General features: G+C 39.8%; 1 long non-coding RNA gene across 1 annotated transcript; it reads left to right on the top strand.

Moving 5' to 3' along the window:
- The first annotated feature begins 55 nt into the window (after positions 1–55).
- Positions 56–23,936, top strand: LOC309822623. The gene is made up of 3 exons (XR_014296759.1): positions 56–176; positions 16,660–16,752; positions 19,155–23,936. It is a non-coding gene; the product is annotated as an uncharacterized lncRNA (long non-coding RNA).
- Positions 23,937–24,251: the final 315 nt, after the last annotated feature.

The following is a 24,251-nucleotide window of genomic DNA, read 5'->3' as shown; positions in this document are numbered from 1 at the left end:
CAGCAAGGAAAGAAAAGGAACATGGATTATCCCATGTAGAGGTATTTGTTTTTTTAATGCTCCCAGCCTGGATATGGTGCACATCACTTCCATTCGTATTCCATGGCAACACCTAACTGCAAAGGAGGCTGGAAAATAACAATGAGCTGTGTGCTATAGGAGGAAGACAATATGGGGTGAGTATAAAATCAGCTGGTCTCTGCCCCTGCTCAAGAGCTATACTTTTAAAGCTCAAAAGCCAAAATTACAGCTCTGCCACCTCTTTCCTCAATTAATGCATTTAGATTTACCTAGTTTGGCTGGGTAGCATCATGGCATTAAAGGGAGTACCAGGGTTAAGGAAGAAAGATATCGGTTATAATTTCCATTTTTTTTCCTGCCACTCAACATAGTATTTTTAAAGACAGGCTTGTAGTAGGGTCTGATTGAGTTTGAATCCTTGATCTACCCCTATCTAGTTGTGTAAACTTGGTCAATTTAATTCCTCTGAGCTTCGCTTCCCACATTTATAAAATGACACTTACCATTCTTTATTTCATAGGCTCGTGGTAAAAATGAAAGGGCATAAACAAAGATTTTAATACAATTCCTGATATAAGGTCGAAGCCCAATAACTGGCAAGTAGTAATAATAAAGCAAATGATGAATTTTTCTGTAACTGTAAGTCATTCCTCATTACTTTAAGCCTGGTTCTATAGATCAAGCCTCTACACAGGTACATCTCATTTTCTGAATGTAGTCTTCAAAATCTACCTGAAAAGTTTCGAATGCCTATCTCCTCATCATGAATATGAATAACTACAAACATCAGAAGCAGCAGAGTTACAGAACGCTATAAAAATCTGTCAATCTAAATAGTGTATGTGTTTGATTCACATTTTAAATGGATTATTTCCTTTAAAAAGGATGGAATAATTTTTGTTGTTTTTATTCTGATTCTTGTTTTCTGTTTTGTTTTGTTTTGCTTTGGACTTGTCAGCTTTTTGCCTTGAGTAATCTTCACAGCTGAATCTCCAAATGCCTGGAAATGAGAATTTGTCAAGGTAGCTGTTGCTCTTCTGCCCTGTCAGGCTGAGGGATCCAGCTGGAAATAAGAGCAGCTGCTCTTGGTGCCCTAGTTTAGGACACTTCAAACACAGCTTTAGCTTTATCCCGTTTTAAGTCCAGACATTTCAAGATCCCATGGAATGGGACACGACCCATATACTTTATATTTGGATGCACTTTTACTGAAGATAGACTGCAGGGGTGGGGGGAGGGGAATGAAGGGATGTAGTGAGAGCCTACTGATGCCAGGTCAATGATATCTGTATTTTTAGAGTACCTTTCATTTCCAAGAATGTGTCCACTATAGCTCAGTATTCTCAGTCATATCAGGCCCTCAAAATTTAGTTTTTTATTGTAAAAATAAAAAACAGATAGTGGTATTTCACTTGAGTTGAAAAAAATGTGAATCTGGTTGGGAATTGGACCTGTCCACCTTTGTGGTTACTCATCTAAAAGAGACCCTTCCTTCCTAGGGTGGAAGGGAGTCACCATTTCACTGCCGTGCTAACAGCCTATTTTTACGTTCAGGAAGTAGAGTTATTGCAGAATCATGAGAATTAGATATGGAAAGAATTCATGAAGCAATCCATTCCAACTGAGGGCCGCTTAAGAATTTTTAGTCTGTTCTCCAATGAGGTGCAGGCCACCACATTCCTCTCACTGTGTGCTGAGCTGACTTTACCCAAGGCTAAACTTCTCTCAGTTTCATAAATAAAAGTATAGAGGTGTTAATGGTCTATTTACAGTTAGTTTTAAGTGGACTGGCTTCCCATGAAAGAGACTATGTTTCTATAGCCATTTTCTTTCACAGGATAGTTACCTTTGGATAAACAAAATCCAAAATTCCCATACACTGATGAATATATATATATACCTGTTAAAAATTAAACAAAACTAAAATTCTATATAAAGTACTTAAAGTACTTAATGAACAATGAGACACCAATTAAAATTTGCAAGACATGAAATACCCTTTAAGATAATGGGACTCATCTAGTCATTATCATCCTATCTATACAATAGCCAAATTTGAGTTATAGAGTCAGAATGCAAGAAAAAAATGAGATCTTTAAACCAGTCTCATAATTTTACTAAAGAAAAATGAAGATCTAGAGAAATCAAGGGACTTGCTTAAGGGCTCCCCCAAAATTATTGGTACGATTCTTCACTGATTAACAGACCAGGGATCTTTGCACTATAGAATACTACTGTCAATTAATTGCTTAGGAACTCTGCAAATATCCGATTGAAATTTCCAAGAATCACTGGTCCCAAATAGCTTCAGCAAACTTTGGTACAACATCTGGTGCACTAGAAGTCTCTCAAGAACTTATGATTAAATTAAGGTTGTGGTGAAATGGTTGGGCCTGGGAAAATTACCTGCTTGAAAATACTATTGACCTTAACTCAGTTACAGAAAATAGCCTCTTAGGACAGAAATCAACAGTGCAATATTTTAGTGCCATCTCTGCCTCAGAATTGTTGGGTGAGTTATGGTATTTACTGATCTTCTCTAAAATAAAGGTATTTAACTAAATCATTCTTAAAGCTCCTCTGAGAGCTCCACTAGTTCACCCAGCATAGCTGTTCTTGCCCAATAAGTATTTATTAAAAGAATTTAGCGCATATGTTCAGTGAAAGATTCTTTCATCATGTAAAGTTCAGAGCATGTCTTACATTGGAAACAATTAATGAGGAAATGTTAACCAGGCATATTGATTTATTTTACAAACAACTATACTCTATATTGTCTTTGTGAGGTTATGCCCTAGTGCTGTATAATAATAAATATACATGTTTAGTTCTGAAAGGAGTCAAAGACTTGAAAACTAATATAAAAAATAAGTAAACCCCCTACTGCAATGGCCGCTATTCACAGAGGAGTTTTTAGGGTGAGAATTTACCAACATGGAAAATATAAAATGAAGGGTAAGAAGTGAAGGCAGGAGAAAGACTAAAATGTCGGGGAAATTCTTAAATTAAAAAGTTTCTGCAATGTAGCACAAGTCCTATGAAGGAAAGGTTACCGGCTTGCCATGGTCCAATAGCTTAACATTGGACAGAATGCCTGGAACTGGCCATTTCCTTACTCTTTTTTCAGCAAAATATCTTCCAAATCATATTCTGAGATGTTTATCATCATGAAACTATGTTTGATTTATAATTTAAGTGATCAATTGTATTTGTTTTACAGAAACGGGCATCACAGTCAATATTTCTAGAAGGCATTTATTCTACATAAATTCTTATTCATATGCACTGTACATATTGAATTGTTTGATGTTAAGGCATAGAGTTATAATAAAATGAAGTCTAAATGTTTGTCAGACAGGAACCTTTTATAACTTAGAGATTGAGAGTAAACCGTGTGACTTCCTTTCCTGAAGCTTCCAGCTTTACGCCCCTCCTTGACATAGTACTGTCATCACATCACCTGGAACTCATGGTTGCACCCACTCTTTCACACACTTGGCCTTCCCCCCTGAATCGCCTTTGAGGACAGGAAACATGCCTACCTTCATAAGCCCAGATAAATCCTATTTCTAAGACATATTAAATGTTCTTAAATTAATTAATGAAAATTAAGTTCTGTGTTTTGGTGACATTACCACACTCATTATCCATGTGAACAAAGTCCATGATCCTCTCTGATCCCAGATCCCAAATTTGAAGAAGGAGAATAACAGTTATCACTTGGCCACCTTATAGGGGGATTGTATCTATCAAATGGAAAAAAGGGTGTGATTGTGTGCTGTAATTGTAATTGGCTCTAACAGATGAATTATTATTTAATGCAATTTTTCATGCTTTTTGGTGGTCACCACTTAGTAACAACAAAACAAAATTAAGGCACTAAAGAAGAGAAAATAAATTAAGTTCACACGGTGTTGCACTTTGGGCATTAAGAAGGATTTTTTTTCTTTAAACTATATGACAGTAACCACTTCCCAGAAAGGTTACCTACTAATGCAAGAAATCAGTGCAACTGAATGAAAAATTTTACCAGGCAGTATTCGTTATTCATTTCATCCATTAGGTCATTTCCCCACTGCTATCTGCATGACTCTGTGCCTTTCACCCTTCAGGTTGGTTTAGCTCAGAGCACGGATATGAAAGACAGAAGACAGCACAGCCTCATAGAATCTGGTCACTTTCATTCTGCGTCACATTGATTTTTCTTTCATATCTATTACCTTTCCTATATCTGGTCCAGTTCAGTGCCTTAATAAATGCCTGCCAGGTTGCCTCTCTCAAATCTCCTTTAGACATATTATTTGCTGAATAAATCCTCGCTGGTTGATTTATTAACTTATAATGCTCTCATTGTCCTAGTCTCTTTGCCTCAAAACCCACAACTTTCTCATTTTGCAGTTACCCCAGTGAAAGATTGGAAACCCCCTAGAACCCGACCTGGGATCGCTATGCACAGTATGTGGAATCACCATAGAGAAATCCAACGTTCAAGGGAGTCCTCACACTTTTATTACTTAGACTCACTGAGGGCAGGAAGTTACCAAGTGTACTATTTTCAATTTAAGGATGAGAAAGAGAGAGAGAAAGAGAGAGAGAGAGAAAAGAGAGAGAAAGAGAGAGGGAGAGCTCATTGTTCAAGGTCACTCAGCTTATTAGTAGGAGAGCTGGAATTAGGATTGTAGTTTCCGGACTCCTAATTTAGAGCTCTTTCCACTGAACAATTCCATCTCCTTTACAGTGCTAAAGTTTTAAATACTCAGAATTGTTCAATACCTTTAAATGGTTGAGTGTAAATTCCAAGGACTGTTAGCTTCATTCCTCCTGGGGTCACCCTGACACACAGGCCTAAGCCAGCCATTTTCAGAGCAATCCAGGGACCAAGGAAGGCATCTGTGTTATTGAGTGTGGGTACATTAGTGACTACAAGTAGCTGAAGTTTTAAGGACTCTTCAGGATCGCATTTCCCTGCAAGTTGCACTGCAGTGACCCAGACACAACACTGACAGCTGTAGAGTAAATAAATAAAAACAGAGTATTTTGATCCGAGTGTGGAGGAGGGGCCAGTGAGAAGCTGGGGACAAGAGGAGAAAGAGGCAGACAGAATGAAGCAGCCACAGCTGGGAAAAGAACAGATGCTGGCCAGGAGAGAGGGAGAGCGCGAGAAGGGAGGAGACGGGAGATTAGGGTTCCGCCAATGTCAGAAATGTCGGAGCTCTTGGAAAGGGATACACATACTTGGGACAGGTGGGAAGTGTTTACATTAAAACCAGAATATCAAATGCCTTCCTAAATGCTAGCCAGATCATTAAAGACCCAAGTTGACCCAAAGGAAAAAGCTGAAGTCCTTACCCAGGGAGCCCATTACAGAGAGAGCTTCTAGAATTCTTTATATGCCATTCAAATTACTGGACATCAGCTGTGTGTGGCTGGATATCAACTGTGTGCATTAACTCATTATGCTGTAGGCCAGTGGACCTCAGTGTGGTCTCCAGACCAGTAGTGTGAGCATCACTAAAGACATGGATAGAAATGCAATTTTGGGGACCCATTCAGATGTACTGAATCAGAGAATTGGGGGGTAGGGCCCCAAATCTGTGTTTTAACCAACCTTCTGGGTGATTCCGATGCTCAAGATTGACAACCTCTGCTCTATTTGCCTGACTGCTCAGCTTCCTCAGGATTCTCCTTAAACTCATCACCCCAGGCAACAGGCCTCCCTGTGACCTCACACACGTTGTCTCTCTGGGTTCTGCAGGACCCATGCCCTGACATTAGCAAGCACAAGTCTCCCCAGAGGGGCAACAGAGGCAAGGGACCACACAGCCTGAACATCCAACAGCTGGGCCAACAAACCAACTAAACCCACAGGACAAAACCCTAGAATCCGTGCATTGAGATTCCATTTAGTAAGTGGTATCTGACCAGAAATTGGCCCCATGCAAGGGCAGCTGGCTCAGCCTCCAGGCCATTTTAAATAGCCTCTGCAGTGTCTTTCGTTTAAAGAATACAGAACATTGTCCATTAAGTTATGGAACTTGAGTGTCTAGAGGAAATTTGGAAATTTTGGTGGAAGTTCAGTTCAGTTCAACATGAAGAAAAAAGTATTCTCTATCCCTTGACATTATTTTCGGGCATCGGTGGTGTTGTAGCTGGGGGTCAAGAGATCTAGCTTTCAGTGTTACCTCTTCTACTGATCTTTGATCCCTGAACAGTCACTTGTATTCTCTCATCCTTCTTTCCCCCTCCTATAAAATGAGGAGCTTGATTAGAGAGCATACTTAAGATCCTTTTTCAGCTCTCTTAGATAATATCTTTGTAGTGAAGCTGACTGGTTATTAGAGCCAATGAGAGCAAGTAATTAGGTGGGGCTTCTAAGTCCAATTCTCTGTGTGGTCTGCAGGGCTTGGCTCGGTACAGTCCATCCTCCTTTAACAAACATTGGCTTCTAAAGGACTTTGGTGGTTCACTGTGTATGGATTGGCACCAAGAGACCGATCACCACTTTGGAGAGAATGACTCAAAGTACATACTGCTTTATACCCAATAGTGTCAACCATAAGGACATCCCAAAATTATCATTAAAGAAACAGTCTTAGAGGTGGGCTAGGGAAGAGTTTCTCAGACCAGGAAACCATCTCCTGATTTCCTGGGACTTTTTCCACTAGGTTCTGCCTTATGTTAAATACCTCAACATATCTAAGACAGAGGGGTCTCACTTTGCCGAAAGACACATTTCTAAAATTATAGAATATCAGAACTAGAAATTCCTTAAAAAGGAAAGTGGGAGAAAATGACTATGTATTTAGTACTAATCCTGTACCAGAAACTGTGTTCGATGCTTTACCATGACTATTTACCACACTGAGGAACTCTAATCTTACCCTCCCCATTTCACCACTGGGAAACTGGAATTCGTAGAAGAGACGCCTGAGGTGATAGCTCACACTATGACTTAAAAGCAGACCTAGGACTAGATTCCCAGTCTGGTAACTCCTTAATCTGTTTTTTGTTCCCTTTCCTCATATACTGCCATCACCCCTCGACCAAGCTTCACTATCCTCCCAGAAAAATTTAGAGGTAATACAGAAGTAAGAAAACATGGGGTGGGGGGGGCTTCCCTGGTGGCGCAGTGGTTGAGAGTCATCCTGCCGATGCAGGGGACACGGGTTCGTGCCCCGATCCGGGAGGATTCCCACATGCCGCAGAGGGGCTGGGCCCATGAGCCATGGCCGCTGAGCGTGCGCGTCCGGAGCCTGTGCTCCGCAACGGGAGAGGCCACAACAATGAGAGGTCCGCGCACCGCAAAAAAACCCAAACAAACAAAAGAAAACATGGGAAAGAAAAAATTCTTTTGATTTTTTTCACTTCTACTACCCACTATAAAAATCGCTGCCTTTTAAAACTTGGGAACAATGAAATTCCCAAGGATAGTTAAGGACTAGCTCAAAAGAGCACCCGGGCAATTGCTTCAGTGTAAGAAATTCTAGTGTGGATTTCCAGAAAGACTTTCTCTTGCAGAGTTTGGGAATCACAGCAGCCACAGTTTGTAGGTGTGGTGTCGTAGTAATAGAAACACGTGCCGATTATTTACTGTGTGTCAGCCACCGTGGTATTACCTAATTTAACCCTCAGAGTCATCCACTGAGGGGAGGATGCCTTTACAGAATGAGGAAACTGAGATCTAGCAAAGAGACACAACATGTCTGAATTTAAACAGCTTCTCAGAGGCAACAGCAACATGTGAACAAACTTTGTTTAATTGTAGATCCTGAGCTTCTAAGCATTATTCTACACTCCCCTTGGGAATAGATGGTGTTAATTAACACTTATGTTGTCCTTCAGGGTTTACAAATGTTAATACCCTCCGTCTTATTTAATCCTCATAAAAATGTGGGAAGGTGTCATGGAGGGAACTGTTAAACTCCATGGAAGGGATGAAAACACGGAAGCCCTGTAAAGTTAAGGAACTGGTCTCAGATTTTACAGGTGGAAAGTACAGAAACAGAACTTCTGAGTCGTAGCACATTGCATTTTCCCTCACATCATAATGACAGACCCTAGCTAACCAAGAAGGGGATCGTGGAGATGTATGACCAAGCTTCAGTCCAAGGCATTGCTTAGTGGGCTAAAGGTCAATCCCACTTGCCCCTGGGGAAGACAGGAAAGGTTGGGGAAGAGCCCAGAGGTCATGGCAGTGATGTAATATGCACTCAGTGCTTGTTCCTCTCACTACCAAATCCCAGGTTATTCCTCTAAATACGAGGGGGAAATGAGAGCGGAAATCATGGAAGATGGCTGTTCTTCCTGATAACCAGCAAGCCTCTCTCCTTTTTTGTCCTTTTATTTTTCTGTCTGTAAATGGACCAGAGGATCTTTAAGCTCTGACATCTGCTGATTCTACTGGCCCTGGGCAGTCAGCTTCGAGTGGGAGTTAGGAACACTCTGCTTTCCCCTATGTTACAGGGTCATGGCTGCCATTGCTGTTGGTTCCCCAACTCCAAGTGCCACTCCCTCCTTCTGGCTGTCTGTGCTGAATGCGTTCTCATCACGCTTTTTGGCAAAATGTGCCTTGTGGTCTGATGAGTCCACATCACACATTAAAGTACATTTCAAAAACAGAATATAAATAATCATATTCGGTTTAATCTTTAACTGACAATGATTTTTATACAAAGAGAAAAGTCCCTTTTTTATAAGCAAATTTTACAGATGCTGGACATCTCACCCCCAAAAACAAAACAAACAAAACATATATATACATTAAAAAAAAAAGAAAAGAGGGGATTATGTGACACAGTTCTTGAATTATTCAAATGCTGGTTTAATTGGAAAGTTTTCATTGATTTTTAATGGAATGTAAAATTATTTTGCAATTACTCCATTGCTGCTTTAAAATATGTGGAGTCTTACTTTTTTCCCCATATGTCCCTATTTATTGGCCATCAAAACTCTGTATTATACATTTGTAAACACACAGAGATTTTGACGTGCATACTATTACAAAATGATAAGCTATAAATGCATAAGCACTAATGAAAAGTTCTAAGGGCAAGAGTTGATTATTAACCTTTTCTCTTCTTTGACCTTAGGCAAGACTTTTAATATCTCTGGTCCTCCGTCTCCATGTCTGTAAACTGGAAATAATAATCTCCACCTCGCCTCCTTCACTACATCACAGAATTTGTATAAAGATTAAAAGAAATCATTTATATTAAACAATTTGGAAAACTATATGGCATTGAACCTGTGAGGCATTTTTACTGTGATTATACTCATTTCTCTTTTTTAACCTCCTCCTCAAGTGCTACTCCATACAATGTGAATCTGCTATCATATTACAGATGTTGCTCTCTTTAGCTGTTTTTATATCCTAGGAATATATGACCATTTAGATTGATGATCATATAAATCTTTTCATTATTTATCTTCTTAGTTACCTGTAATTTGTTACTGTTATGTCATTGTTTCAAAACTTGGGCATGCCAGGTGCCAAGTCTTGTTAAGAAGATGCAAGGTATAATATTGTATTTATTTGTTAATGATTAAAATAGTCATGTTTCTTTTCATTCATTTTTCTATTGTTTTATGATGCTTTTGTTTTTTAATTGGAAATATCACATTCGATATTTTAATCTGAATATTTGTTCAAGCTATCCGAGACTGCAACACCCAGAACCTAATAGTAAAGTTGTTGCTACGTCAAAGAAATTTTTTTTTTCTTTTTGTAAGGATTAAAAGAGTCAGAAATCACTGTGGGACACCTTAGATGTCTGCCTGTCACAGCCATCTTAAATCTACTGAATTAGCAATTACACATACATATACACGCACAAAAGGCAACAAAATTTAAATTGTTTTACTTATACAATGGTGGCAGCTGTAAGATTTTGGGAAAAGTCTTCATTTCTCTGAGCCTCAGTTTCTTATCATTAAAATGAGGTTAGTAATACTCCCTTTATATGTCTTATAGGTAGTTGTGGGGAACAGTTATAACAGTGGTTATGAGTGAAATTGATAAATGGTAGAAAGTGACCAGAACAGAGAGAATGTGTTTCTCGAATTTGTTGGCCCTGATGATGTTTGCAGGTAGAGCTAAGCCAGGGACCAGGGTCAACATTCACAGTCCATGAATCATCACTCAAATCCTCAGTCATAAAGTGAAAGGCAAGTCTAAGCTATCGTTTGATTTGTTGTGGTTTTATGCCCTTTAAAGCCACGCCTACCTATATAAGAACCAAGAACTTATGAGAAATTCATTTGAAACGTTTGTTCTATTGGGTACAGCAAAGTGGGGCCCAACCCTTTCATGATGAACCCAGGTTGATTTAGTTAACGGCTTGCATCTGGTTTCCAAACTTGCCCTTACGTAACCCTGGTGAGTCTTAACTCAGCCTCAAACATTAATAAAGACAGAAACCTCGCACATCAGGGCAAAAAACCCTTGTTCTTACAAACCTCCAATCAGCACAGCTTGAGCGTCCAAAGCTACACAAAAGATACTAGTGTTTCAGGGGTTTAACGAGCCAGTGGAGTCATCCAGATCGCACCCTGAGCTCATTACCATAACCCAGTTTAAGAGCACAGAGACCACAAAATTGCTGTGTGTGCCGAAGCGGGTAATGCAGTAATCCTCAGCTCCTGGATTATCGTAGGGCCAGGGAAATGTTAAAAAGCACAAGGCCTCGGGTAGCCTCTAGGGGAACTACTGGAATGTTGTTTATCTTCAGACCGCAACAACTGGTCCAGTATTTCACAACAGGAAGGTCTGTCCTGGGGCTCAGACGTTGAAGGCTTAGAGAAACAAGGCCTGAAATAACCCCGCCTTCTCTTCTACCTTCTATCTCCCCACCCTCTGGGACCCCTCTCCCACCCAACAGTTCAGATGGAAAAAAAAAAAAAAAGGCACAGCCAGGGCTGAGACCTTGAAATAGATACAGCTTTCTGAGCAACTTGCAGTTAATTTAATACTCTGGCTGGGAAGGGACACAGCCTGATCCAACAGGATTTTAGGTGACAGGGAAACTAGAAACTATGCCTTTTTTTTATAGTCTTAACCCCTTAGTTTATAAAACTCAACCTTCCTTCTACAGCATCTGTGTTTTCAGAAGTTCAGATATATTCTCTTAGATCTCTTATAGGACAGAAAGGAGAAACTGATCATGATTCAAATTCCAAAATGAAAGTCAATGCCTGGTAACTTCATCTTAGCTCCATGTGATTTGGGAAATTCATTTTTAAAATTCATAATAAGTATCTCTGTGATCTTGGACGAATCAGTTAACCTCTCTGAGACAGCGCGTGAACATTCAGAGGACAGATGACAAGAGTTTATATTCAGGCCCATGAAATGGAGAGGTTGCGTGAGCTTTGCTAGTTCAGGATCCAGGGATCTCTGAATCTCTCTGACAGCACAGAACTCAGAAAAATTTCGGTGGTTTTATTATTTAAAGAAATGGGAGCAGATTGTTGTTGAGAAAGGAATCTTTATACACCAGACCATGAGGAGGTTCCTGAGCTTTTGGGGAGTTACAGTAGAGACCCATTGGTCTCTAATATTTATGATCGAGTCTCATCACTTCAACTGCTTTTGCACAAACTACTTCAACTCGGCTCTTCTTTCCTGTGATGGAGAGAAGGAAGAAAGCTGGATTCAAGATAAATCTTCTTCTGGACAAGCCAAGATGGAGAAGCACTAGACCTCAAGACAGATGACTAAATGATAATTGTTTAAGGAAAATGTAACTACTTCATATCCAACTCCTTCTTGGTTACATTTAACCCTTAGCATTCTGGCAGGTCAAAGTGTACCTACTTCTGGTATACCTACCATGTCCAGTCTTAGGCATAAAAGATGAACAATACTCACACTGTGCACTCAAGAAAGGTACAGAGAGAATACATAGGTAAAAAGAAATCAACTCTCGTATCAGGCAAAGTGAAGAACAGAGCAAGCAACAAGTTTTGGCTATGGAATGCAGAGAAAACACAATGAACTCTGGCTGTGGATGTCAAGAAGGCCGCCGTGAAATCAGTACCACTTGACCTGAATCTCAGAGAATATGGGGGAGAGCTCATTTCAAGCTGAAGTCAAAGCAGCAGCAAAAGCAAAAAAGTGTGAAACTATGAGTGATACATAAGGAAAGCAGTGAGCGATTAGGGAGGCCATAACGGGTTGCTGACTACACCCTCCCATCCTTCCAGAAGGACTCCCACTTTCAAACTGCTCTTTATGGCACCTATGAGGTGGAAAAATTCTTTTCCAGAGCAGTGTAGTGAGGAAGTTAAAAACACAGGCCCGGGGGTCCAACTGCCTTGTTCTAAAGCTAGCTCTGTCACTTACCATTGCGCTACTCTGATCTGGTTGGATGACCTCTCTGGACATCAGGTTCTTCTTCTATAAAATGGGAATAATAACATTACCTGCTGTGAGATTTAAATATAAAAGTGATGTAAAATTCTTGGCACAGTGCCTGGCACAGAGTGAGGATTCAGTGTTACTGTTTTTGTTGTTACTTGCCTATTTTAGTTCTCTTATTAAATAGGTATACTTAAAAACCAAAGGATGATCCATTCCTATTCTTGGCCCAGAATTTAGACTAATGTTTTGCACAAAAAAGAGGACTTCTATAAACACTTAAATAAATGAATGAATGAATGAACTCATGTATAATAAGTGAAAGATCAAATTTCAGATCTAGACTTTCCTATCACCAGGATCTGACTTTGGCTCATGTCATTGAGCTATACGCTATCTTCAACTTTACTGTTTTATAGATGCTAGTAGATATTCTGGATGCGGTGATGTGCACTTGGGTGGACAGCTGGAGAGATGCCAAGACATAGGTAGGGAATTCCTTGGACCCAGTGCTCTGCCATTGCCTGGTCTTTCTCTCTGAAAGGTATTTACTTGGTTTGTGACTAAATGCCATTAACTGTAAGATAAAAATAATTACAGTGACCACTTAGTAGGGCAAAATCATTAGATGACTCAAGAAAAAAACAACCTCTCTGAAAAGGCATTTGGCTAAAACCTAGCCAGATAATGAGGTGTCCCAGGATGTCGGAGAGAATTGCAAGAACAATACCATTTTAAACAAGCCACTTTAACAAACTCCTCGGGTACTTTCTTACATTCTGAACAAATTCAGAATTAAGGATGAAAAAGTAAAACCAAAGTTAGCAGCTATGGGGTAATAAAAACTTTCCAATGTTAAAAAGAATACGCATATCAATACATAGAATATACAGATATCTAGTTCTTTTGGATGGGGAACTGGGTGCATTAAAAAAAAATGCATTCCTTCCTAAATTACCCTCAGGTCAGCTAAAAAAGTTTAGCACTAGGGAGGAGTAAGAGGTAAGGATGCAACAACAAAACAACAACAACAAAAACCACTGCAGAATGGCTGGAGATTCTAGAGGAATAAATGTAGAGAATTTAAAAAATATGCTTCATACCCATGGCCTTGCAGACTTGTGTGAATATTGGTATTTCTGTACAATAGATCCTAAAGAGTAGACTTGCTAAATAAAACAAAAAGGATGGAAATTTTAAAACTAATAGGTGCTGTCAAATTCTCCTTTCAGACTATTGTAGCAAGTTATACTTTGTGCCTGGGGGCCCTGTCTTTGACATCCTGGCCAACAGAGTCTACTGAAAAAAAGAATAAGCTGAAAATTGGAAACAATCCATCAATCCATCAACAGTTAATGGATCAACAATTCTGGTGTAACCCTGTGGCGGACAACTACTGCACAATAAAAAGGGAAAAAAAGTCACTGATGTACACAGCATCATGAAAAACTCAAAAGAATACACTAAATGAAAGAAGTCATACAAAAATAATACATAAGATTCCACTTGTTTGAAATCCTAGAAAAAACAAAACTATTCATAGTGACAGGAACCCAAGGCTGGAAGGGAAGTGGATTGTCTATGAAGTGGCAAGAGGAAACATTTTAGGTGGATGGAAATATTCTATATCTGACTGGGGTGGTGGTAACATGGGTGAATATTGGTCAAAATGCTAAGTATATCTCAATAAATTCCATTAAAATTTAAAAGAATAAGACAAAAAGAGGGAGGGGTGATCTCCAGGATTCAAATGTGGTTCCGATTGTATCTGACCCTGGATTCTAGTGTTTCTTTCTGTCACAACACCTTCTTTTAGAATATTTTATTTTCACTTTATGCTCCTCTAAAAGTTGAAATCTCAAGGACCAGGGCACTCTTAGACTCTTCCAGGGCTGCCAAGCAAGTAAATTCACTTGGTCTGTAGTCTTTTACATCCAGTGTAAATTTCAAGGAGTCACGTTCTGTATGTATACAAGCGCTTGCTTCCCTGAGACATCCATACCCTCCCTGGGCTACTGGAAGGCGTTAGGGTGCCTTCTTGCCTCCCTATCGTGTGCTTAGCTTGGCTTTGAGTCTCACTGAGCCCTTTCCCACCACGGAAAGCTTTGCACTTATCTCTTTTTACGATCTTTTGATTATATTCTCTTATGGTCCAAGGATTTTCCCCACAAAATTGAAATGACAGAAAATATAAACAGATTTCTAGATACACATGTTCCTACAAAACATTTTCACATGTCTTATCTCATTGGTTCTTCAGCAACCCTGTAAAATAGGAACATCTCCCATCACTTTCAGGATGTAATTCCAACTCTGCGTTAGCTCACAAAGTCCTTTAGCATCTGGGTCCCTCTCACCTGGCTTGCCTCATCTCTAACCTGCAATCCCCTACATCCATCCACCTTTTCCTCCAGCCAGCCTGAGACCCTAAGGCTTCCTATCCTTCCACACCCCTAGACATTAATACATGTTACTCTTTCTGCCAGTCACAATCTTCCATCTTTGCCTTCTTGCCTAAAACCTAATTACCTCTAAACGTTGGCCTGCGTCAACCCTCTGAAGTCCACCACTAACTGCTCCCAGGACTCTATTGTAACGCAAAGCAGAGCATTCTTATCGTGGTTTCCTGGATTTCCACTCCCACTGTGCGTTCCTGAAGGCCAGGACATTGCCTACTTTATCTTCTAGCCCCGCAGTGACTAACATGACTGACACATAAGAAGTACTAAAAAAGCATTTGCTGAATGAATGGATGTGATGTGAAATTTCTGGACAAAAAGATGACTGTCCAATGTCTAAAGTCTGAATTGCAGACTCAAAGGAGGAGACAAGATCCTGATTCTGAGCTCTACCCTGAGTTCTACACATGCCTTGGTGGCGTGACTGTAGTCTTTTTGTTTGTCAGAAAAGTCTGAGGCCAACTTAAGGACACAGAGACTGTAATTTCGCTGTGTCGATCTCAGCTGAAACCAAGATATTTTGGCACGAGACAGTAATCACTTAACTGCCTTGCACCTAAGAACACTAATATTTTGGCCTTTCCAGACAGGCTCGGGAATGTGATTAGGAGCCATTTGAAAAATGACACCCCACAGTAAAATGGAGCTTTGTGGCCTCTTCCTCAATCCCAGCTTCTGATCCTTTAAAACCGCCTTTAGAAACAATTATTTTCCCCTTCTTGTGTATGTTTATTTAAAAAATGAGAATAACAACTCTCTTCTCAAACTACTCTTCGCTGTCAAATTATCCAGTATTTATTTAGGCAATATTCAAGTCTCCGTATTTAGAATAAACCTGAAATCTTCCTATCCAACCAACTAATGAAAGTCTATGCTAGAAGATGTGTCCAGTCATTATACTTTGCCAAAGGCATACAAGCAGAAAATGACTTCGTGAGTTAGGTCCTCATTTTTGGTCTTCCCCGTATCCTGCTGAGCCTTTGAGATCAATTTGTCTCTGTCGATGTTTTCACAGGGCCGTCATTAGCTACTAGAATCTCAGGTTTGGACTGGAACTTGTTGTTTGATCCTTTCTGTACAGCTCTCTGCCAAATGGCTCTGCAATTTCTGTTTGAAAACTCCCTCTAGAAAGAACTCACTAACTCCTAGGAACAGTTCATCCCATCTTTGAACAACACTGGCTACTTCACCTTGTGAAATCATTTTTCCTGGAGCTTCCATAACTTTAGTCCTACTCTAACCCTTAGAGCACAAGTATAATGCCTCCTCCATGCCAGCCTTCAGATGTATGAAAATGATAAAGATAATTCCATTAAATCTTCTGCAAGTGACTCCCTCATAGGAAGTGGCTTGAGTCATGCTCCCTAAAGATTCCTGTCACTCGAAGGTCTGGTCCCTAGATCTAGAACCTGCCACCCACATATGTTCTGATGAAACACATAGAGCAGGACCATTGACTACCTCCGTCATCACTTTACACGATCCCCACAGCTCTTTCCTTCATCTTATATTTTCCATTCTGCTTTCAAATTTCCCTTCCAGTTTATTCTTTCATGAAGCTCGTACACTCATTATATTGCCTTCCTTTACCCGTGCTATTAAAAAGTGTAGCACATATGGTATTTCCAATACAGAAAACACAGATACACAAAGAAAACTGTAATACAGTACATTTGTATATAATCTTTATATATAGATATATATCAAGATATAAATCTTTATATATAGATATCTTATATAATTGAAATCCCAGTTCTGTCTGGTGGCAAAAGTTGTTAGTTTGTTATTTGACTTTGCTTTTTCCTGACCATGAGATTTTTCCAGATCCACAGGCTGCTATCTCTGAACCCTCCAAGTTGATGCCTGGAGCATTTCCCATACCTTCCATGCCACTCTGAGGCTGCAGACCCTTCTGAGGTACGTCTTTGTTCTTTTTTGCCCAGACATGATGCACCACCAATCCTTGTTCAGCGCCGCTCCTCTGTGTTAGACAAAGTATCCTAGAACCTGCTAGAATCCAGACAGGAAGTAAGCTCCTGATCAGCTATTAATCTCAGATCACCTCACCTGGGGAAAGTGTAATACTTAACCACTCACCTCCCAGTTCTTTCAAGTGAACCACTGAGTAGGGGGGAGTCACTTTCTCAGGAACTTTCCTCAGCTTCTCACTAGTTTGTTCATCTCTCTTCCCCATCTCCAGATTTTTATCTAGCTACCATCGATATGAAAACCATTCTAGGCTTCCTTCTAGGCCAAAACCAATCCATGCCAGAACCTTCATTATGAATTTCTAGAAGAGCCAGACTCTGAAAAGTTCTACCGCATTTGCTCTGAAAGTTTTCATTTCTGTCATGGGCTTTGAAAAGCCTAATTTGAAACTAAAAACTCAAGCCTTTCCCCCTATCTTGTTTCTGTGCTTCTGCAGTAACAATTCACCTTGACAGCGTGAGGCTAAAGAGAATAGCCCCAGGATCCAAGAAATTGGAAGGAGGTAAAAATATTAATTAATATCTAAAAATCTTATTCAGCTTTCCAGAAAACAGAACGTTTGGGATCCCTTGCCAGGAAGGAAGGGTTAAAAAGCACTTACAATCCAGAATTCCCATACCCCCAACCTTTCAATCATCCAGGAGCTCCTGCTGCAGGGTCTTAAGAGACAGGCTCAGATGACCCTGCAGGGTATCTTATTCCTCCTACTTTATTAATCTCCTATCCAAGTGAAATCACAGAATGTATCCCTATCTGATTTATCTCCTGTCCAGTTAAAATGCATGTAAGTCACAAGAATTCCTTTTGGCCCTTAGAATCTCAGGTAGCTATTAGAGTCCCAGTGCAGAATCATGTCAGCAAATGGACAGGAGGCCATCCTAGGGACGGCCTACGAGGGGATCTAGGCAGGCCCAGGATGCGGAGGAAGAGGGTGGCTGAGTCTGCTCAGAAGGCATCCGTATGTTGGTCTGCTAACCTGGAAAGTGGTGACACCTTCCTGGGTGGAAAAAGAGGGCACTATGAAAAAATCATCACCAGATGGAGGGCTATTCCACCTCTACTCACGTGCAAGCCAAGGCAGATCTCCACCGTCAGAGTACCTTTAAAAAGTTTTTAAATTGAAGTTGACACACCATTCTTAGTCAGTTCCTTATGGGTCAGTCAACTATTCAAATTATGCAGTGTTTTCTAGGTCCTAGTCTCAAAACCAGGTAAGCACGGGAGTGTGTTGCCACACAGGAAACCTCAGGGAAGTCCCAGGACCAGAGTCAGGCTATGTTGAATGGTCAGAATGGGAAAGACAATATTATGGCTCCGATGAGGGGGAGCAATGAAGAAACTGGTGAAAAAGAAAAAGCTCAGTGGCTAGGAGAGTCAAGAGGCTTTGAGAAGGAAGAATTAATCCGGGGTGTCATTTTTATTGCATTTCTAGCACATCTTTCCTTTGCATCCCAATTCTACCATAATCCACTGTGAGCTCAGGTAATGCAAACTCATTTTCATATCAGCAAAAGGGATTAAGAAGGTAAATCTTCAGAGGGAGAAAATAACCATGATGTATTTTAAAGCTGAATGCAGTATAAATGATTTTGTATCCGCTCTTTTGTATTATTCATGCCTCAGCTCCCTGTCACGGCCATGAATAAATGAAATTTAACAAATGTTGTTTGGTCCACAGTGGCCCAGAATCACCCTAGAAGCTGAAGATCAGCTGCAACCCCATTCCAGGAGCTCTTAGAGTATGAATGTGTTGGTCTTGGAGATCATCAAAATCAAAATTAAAAGACTTCCTCAGTCTTTTCAAGCTCCCTTTGATAAAAAAAAAAAAAATCACACGCCCACATTTAATTGCATTTGAAATTCAAGGTAAATTAAGTATTGTGACAAAAAGGCAAACCAGATCAATGGAACAAAGTGTGCTGCTGTGTATTCATGGCACACGTCTCCCTTGAACTTTTACAGACCCTCCTTGGCGAACTAAGATATGGGTCAGTGATTGGTAAACTATGACCTGCAGCCTGCTTTTATATGGCCCATGAGTTAAGAATGGTTTTTACATTTTTAAATGGTGATGAAAAAGAAGAATAATACTTCATGACATGTAAAAATTATATGAAATTCAAATTTCAGTGTCCATAGATGAAGTGTCACTGGAGCCCAGCCACACTCACCCTTATTGGCCGTGGCTTGCTTTTGTGCTACGGCAGCAGAGCAGAGCGTGTGCAAAAAAGATCATGTGGCCCCCAAGTCCTGAAATATCCACTATCTGGCCCTTTACAGAAAAAAAACAAAATTGTCTAGCCTTTGTAAACCAATGCTTTCTTTTAAAGATGAGAAAATTAAAACTGAAGGAGAAGAAAGATCTCAAGGTCGCCCACCTGGTATTCGGCAGAGACATCTCCAGAATCAACTCATCTAAACTCCACGTGGGATCCTTTCTTATTATACCAAGTGGTCTGGAGTAGAGGTGAGGGGGGCTGTCCCCAGGATTACAGACAGCAAGCCCGTGACTGAACAGGCTGTAGGAACCAGAGCCATGGTTTCAAGAGTTCAGGAGCATACGTGAATAATGTGTTTCCTAAGGAGGAGAGAAGAAAAAACAAGACAAAACAACACTGAAACTAATTATGTAGGTGTGCAGCAAATTCATTTTGGCCCAGCACATGCTCTACTGTGAGATCTGGCCATCTAACCTGGTCTGAACTGAATGCCACATGCCTTTCGGTCCCAGTACCCATCCACTGCTTGTACTTACTCTTACTTTGCTGCTTCCATTTAAGGGCCCTCAGAAACAGGGATGTGAAATGCTTCATGTAAGGGAAGGCACTGGGAATAAACAGAAAAGAGAATCTGGGGGTGAGGGAGAGAGTTGAGCTTGGTTTTCTGCTGGAGGCTACATTTTTATTTTTTTCCGACTGGCACGCGTCTTCTTTGTTTTGAATAATGGAGATAATTATACATTCAAGGGATCACACTCTAAACCCCCCAAATGATTAAGAAATCTTATTGCAGGCAATCATGAGAAAATGTAAGGGAGGATTACCCAGAGAGACAATGCAAATCTTATATCTTCAAGTGCCTCGCTTAGCACAGAGACCTAATCACCATTCTCCTCTCTTTCCCATGGCTGGATTGTTTATATTCCAGGCCTCTCTCAGGGCACAGCAATGTTCTTTCCTAAACCCTGCTCATGTGTAGTCAAAGGTTCAGATGGGTCCCTCTTGGGAAACTGCTACCTCGGTGATTTTGATTCCGACCTGTAAGCTCCCATTTACCAGCAACTGGGAATAGAACAAAAGCTTGCATTATGTTCAGGCTGCAAGATTCTTTATCTAGGGAGAAAGGAATCCTGTGTATCATTTGCTCAATTCAACAAATATTTATTGGGCAGCAACCACAAAGCAGACATTACTCTAAAAGCTGGGATAAAACAGTGGAAAAAATATAATCCCTGACCTTATGGGTCTATATCTAGTCAAGCCAGATAGATAGACAAGGAAATAGGAAAATCAAACGTGTGTCATGAAGGAAATTAAAAAAGTAAGTCCAGATTGTTCAGGGGTTGCCTGGGTGGAGCAAATCAATTCGAAGAGTCCATGGAATTAACAAGGAAAAGAGCTTAGAGGGAGCATCTGTCAGGTGGAGGGGACAATTGTGAAGCCCTGCAGATGAGAGAGGTCATGGATTGTTGACAAAACTAGGGTGGGACTGATCAAACCTTGGGAAGGGGAACAGCAGACACGTGGATAAGGAGGGAAGATGACCAAGGATGGGGCTGGGAATATCAGCTGATGCCAACCAGGAAGGGTCTTGTGAGCCTTATCCCGAGGATATGGAAGGCAGGCATTTCGGAAGGCAATGCAGAGTCTCAAAAGTGTTTTGATGACAGTGGGGGATCGGATCAGGTTTATCTTCCTACCACACCTCGCTGTCCAGGGATCACATATCTGACTCACTATGCCCTCAGGTGTATGGTGTAACAATAATAATAATAAGAAGAAGAAGAGCTAATACATATTGTGTTAATATGTGCCTGGGATTGTGTTAAGCACTTTACCTGAATTATATGAGTTACTCCTTACAACAGTCCTATGAAATAGATATTACTATTATCTGTAACTGACAAATGAGGAAACTGAGGCACAGAGGTTGAGTAACATGCCCAAGAGTGTACAGTTCTTAAGGTGAGGAGCTGGAATTGAAAGCCAATACAGTCTACCTCCAAAGCTCAGACTAAACATGGGCCTGTGAGTGAAAAAATCAAATACAACTTCCAGCTCTGGTTCTCAGTGTGATCGTGGGCTTTCACTCTCTGGTCTCCTTGTCTTTAAATAAGAAGAATGAGCTACGTAACTTTCAATCCTCTTTCTCTTGTCTAATATCAAGATATTGTATTTCTCTTAGATGTCAGCAGAAAAGCAATAGTTCAGGGTAGTCATTTGACTCTTAACTGTTCTTAAGGCAAGAAATAGTTACAAGAAATCAACCCCTATAGAAGATTTATGATCTCTCTCGGGGATAATTCCAAATCTTTCTTCCTCTCCCCTCACTCTCTCAGTCGTCTTTCCCAAGGTTTGTGATGGAAATCCAGTGACAGAGTGATTTCCATAAACACGTGTTGATTGTCAGTGGATCAGAAAATACAATATCACTGGAACTTCCCCCCCACACGTCACTGTCATCAGGTTTTGTCTTCTTTGTGGTCCATCGACAGTGACAATAATCCAGGCTCTGTTTTCTCTCTGTCAATTACACTTTAAGCTGGTCAGGGTGAGACTTCTCATTAAAGAAAAATCAACGGCTCTGAAAAAGCAGGTGTTAAAAGTTAACAAAAGGATTGAATATTCATAATGGTTAAATTGTGTTTGTTTAATCAATTTTTGTGTTTGGCATGGCCAACAGGTACCTTTTCCTGAATTTGCACCACCATCCATAATATAGAATGGAAGTCGTGACTGGCAAAAAAAAAACGGTTAGAGAAAGGTAGAGGACCATCCTATTTTAGTGTCTTCAGGATGCCAGGGGACTATCCATGCTCAGTTGGGTTTTGATACTGGAGACGTAACTCAGTGGTCTCAGCTGCAGAATTCTTAGACTTCGTGGAACCACAGGTCTAAAATCTTGGCAAGCCTGAGTCATGGCTTCAGTCTCTGTCTCCTTCGAAAAAAATCTGAAGAGCAAGTGATTTATGGTATTTCTTCTTCTAGAAGAGCTCTCCAACCCCTGGCCACTGAATGGACTTTGAAATATGCCCACAGGGATCCTTTATCCACGGACAATCTCTGAGTGCTTATTATTCACTTTACTAGTGTAGAAGCTCTTTAATCATTGTCTCTGCGTTTGCTTTAATCTAGAAACCGTCAATTTATTAGCTCATAATGTGCCTGAAGCTTTTCACCATCTTACTGGAGAAAGACTTGTATAAATCCAGGAGATGATTCTAAAGAAGTCAGATTGATATGAGATAAGGATACGAAGAGACAAAATAATATAGCAATTAGAGTACAGAACTAAAGTTTATTTATGAAAAAAAGCATTCTATATTTTGTTTCAAGAAGAGTAAAATCATTTTAACTCCACCCAGTGATAACTGATGAGTGAGTAAAAGAATTATTTATTATAAACATGAAATGATCCATCACAAAGGATTTTCAGCACCAAAGTCTTAGGAAGTTACCCAGAGTGCACACTGGAGGGATACTCCTGAAAATGAAAGTGGTTAAGAAATCAAAGACCATGAGCTACAAATATATATATATATATATATATATATATATATATATATACACACATATACATATATATATGTATATATATATTTCTGAGGTTGAAAAATCTCAAATGTGTGTGTATATACATATGTGTACGTGTGTGTGTGTGTTTTCATGGAGAATAATCAGAGCATCAAGAAAAATAATGTTCAGGACACAAAGATAAGTAAGGAGCCCAGCCCAGCACAAGAGCAAAGCAGCACAGAGTGCACATGCTATAGAGAAGATAGCAAAAAGAGTCTAGAGAGAAGGAACTGAAAGAATGACTTCACCTTGAAATAAAACTGTGGAATACTTGGCTTCCAGATGACCTAAAGACTGATCACAGCTAGTCTAATAGCTATAATCACTATGAACTCTACCTATGACATTCCTGATCTGTTGCTGTTTGTCTTCCATCTTTCTCCCAGGGTGGTTTTATTATCAAGTAAAATATTTGCTTCTTTCTTTTTCCTTACAGAAGAGACCTTTACAATAACCTAGTCCAATTCATTCACTTTACAAATGAGGAAACCAGGACCCCGAGAGGTTAAAGTGAATTGCTCAGTCACCTAGATGGAGAGTACCATAGACAGGACTAAAATCCTGAATCTTCTAATTCCCAAACCACACTTCATTGCAAGAGCCCATTCTTCCTCTGAAATAATTACCACTTTCCTCTTCATCATAGTGGTAATTTCTGCAAAGGCAGAGAAATACTGTGGGTGATTCTCAAATGTTAGATGTTTAAATTAGCATTTGGGAACTATATATCTACATAGAATTACTGGAAGTTGAAAGGAAGACAAAATAATCACCTTTACTTTTAAGAGGGTCCCAACACAATCTTCCAGCATACTTGCTTAAAATTGGTTCTTCCTTCCCTATCAATTAGGCATCTTGTTTTTATTTTCTTACCAGAGATAGAATTTAATGATTCAAAGGATCTTGGAGATCACCTAGACTTACTTTCTTATCTTATAAATGAGAAAGCTGAGGTTCAAAAAGGATGCCTTACCAAATCACAAAATATTCGAATTTGAAGAAGCAACAATATTTAGTCAACTTTTTTTTTTAATTTAGAGAAATAGGAGAAGTACTTAACTATTATAACACCTGTATTTCTCACTACCTATAATTAATAATTCTTCATATTTTTCTATATTTCTTTCAAATATTTTATATAAGAAATAAAGCTATGCAGCTACAGTTGAAATACATTTTTCCCAACCCCTAGTCTTACTGACATCCTTATCAACCCAAGGACAGCCGATATTAGAAATTTGTGAATCCTTGTGATCTACTTTGTATAATTTAACATACACATATAGATATCAATGGACAATGTATATTCCCAGCTAGTGCCAGGGGATTGGGGATATTAAATCAAAACTATTCTGAGTTTGTTTGATTGTGTGTTATTCTTCCTAGAAATATTTAATAGAAAACTACTGTAAGACAACAAAATTGCAAACAGTTTCAATCTAATAGACCCGTTTAACAGGTCAGAGAGGTTAAGTGACTTGCCCCAAGTGACACAATGTCACCATCCAACTAGAACTCAAGATGTTTTCCCCCTACACCCATCTCCACTTATCTTTTCACTAGAAAACCCCACCTGATTGTCTCTTTCCCCTTAAGTCCTCTGGGTGTTTTTCTTCATCATTTTCAGAAAGC

Source organism: Grampus griseus, assembly GCF_964374135.1.
Source record: "Grampus griseus genome assembly, chromosome: 5".
In the NCBI taxonomy this organism is placed as follows: Eukaryota; Metazoa; Chordata; class Mammalia; order Artiodactyla; family Delphinidae; genus Grampus; species Grampus griseus.
The sequence above is the reverse complement of the archived record's forward strand: the minus strand, read 5'-3'. Positions and strand labels throughout refer to the sequence as shown.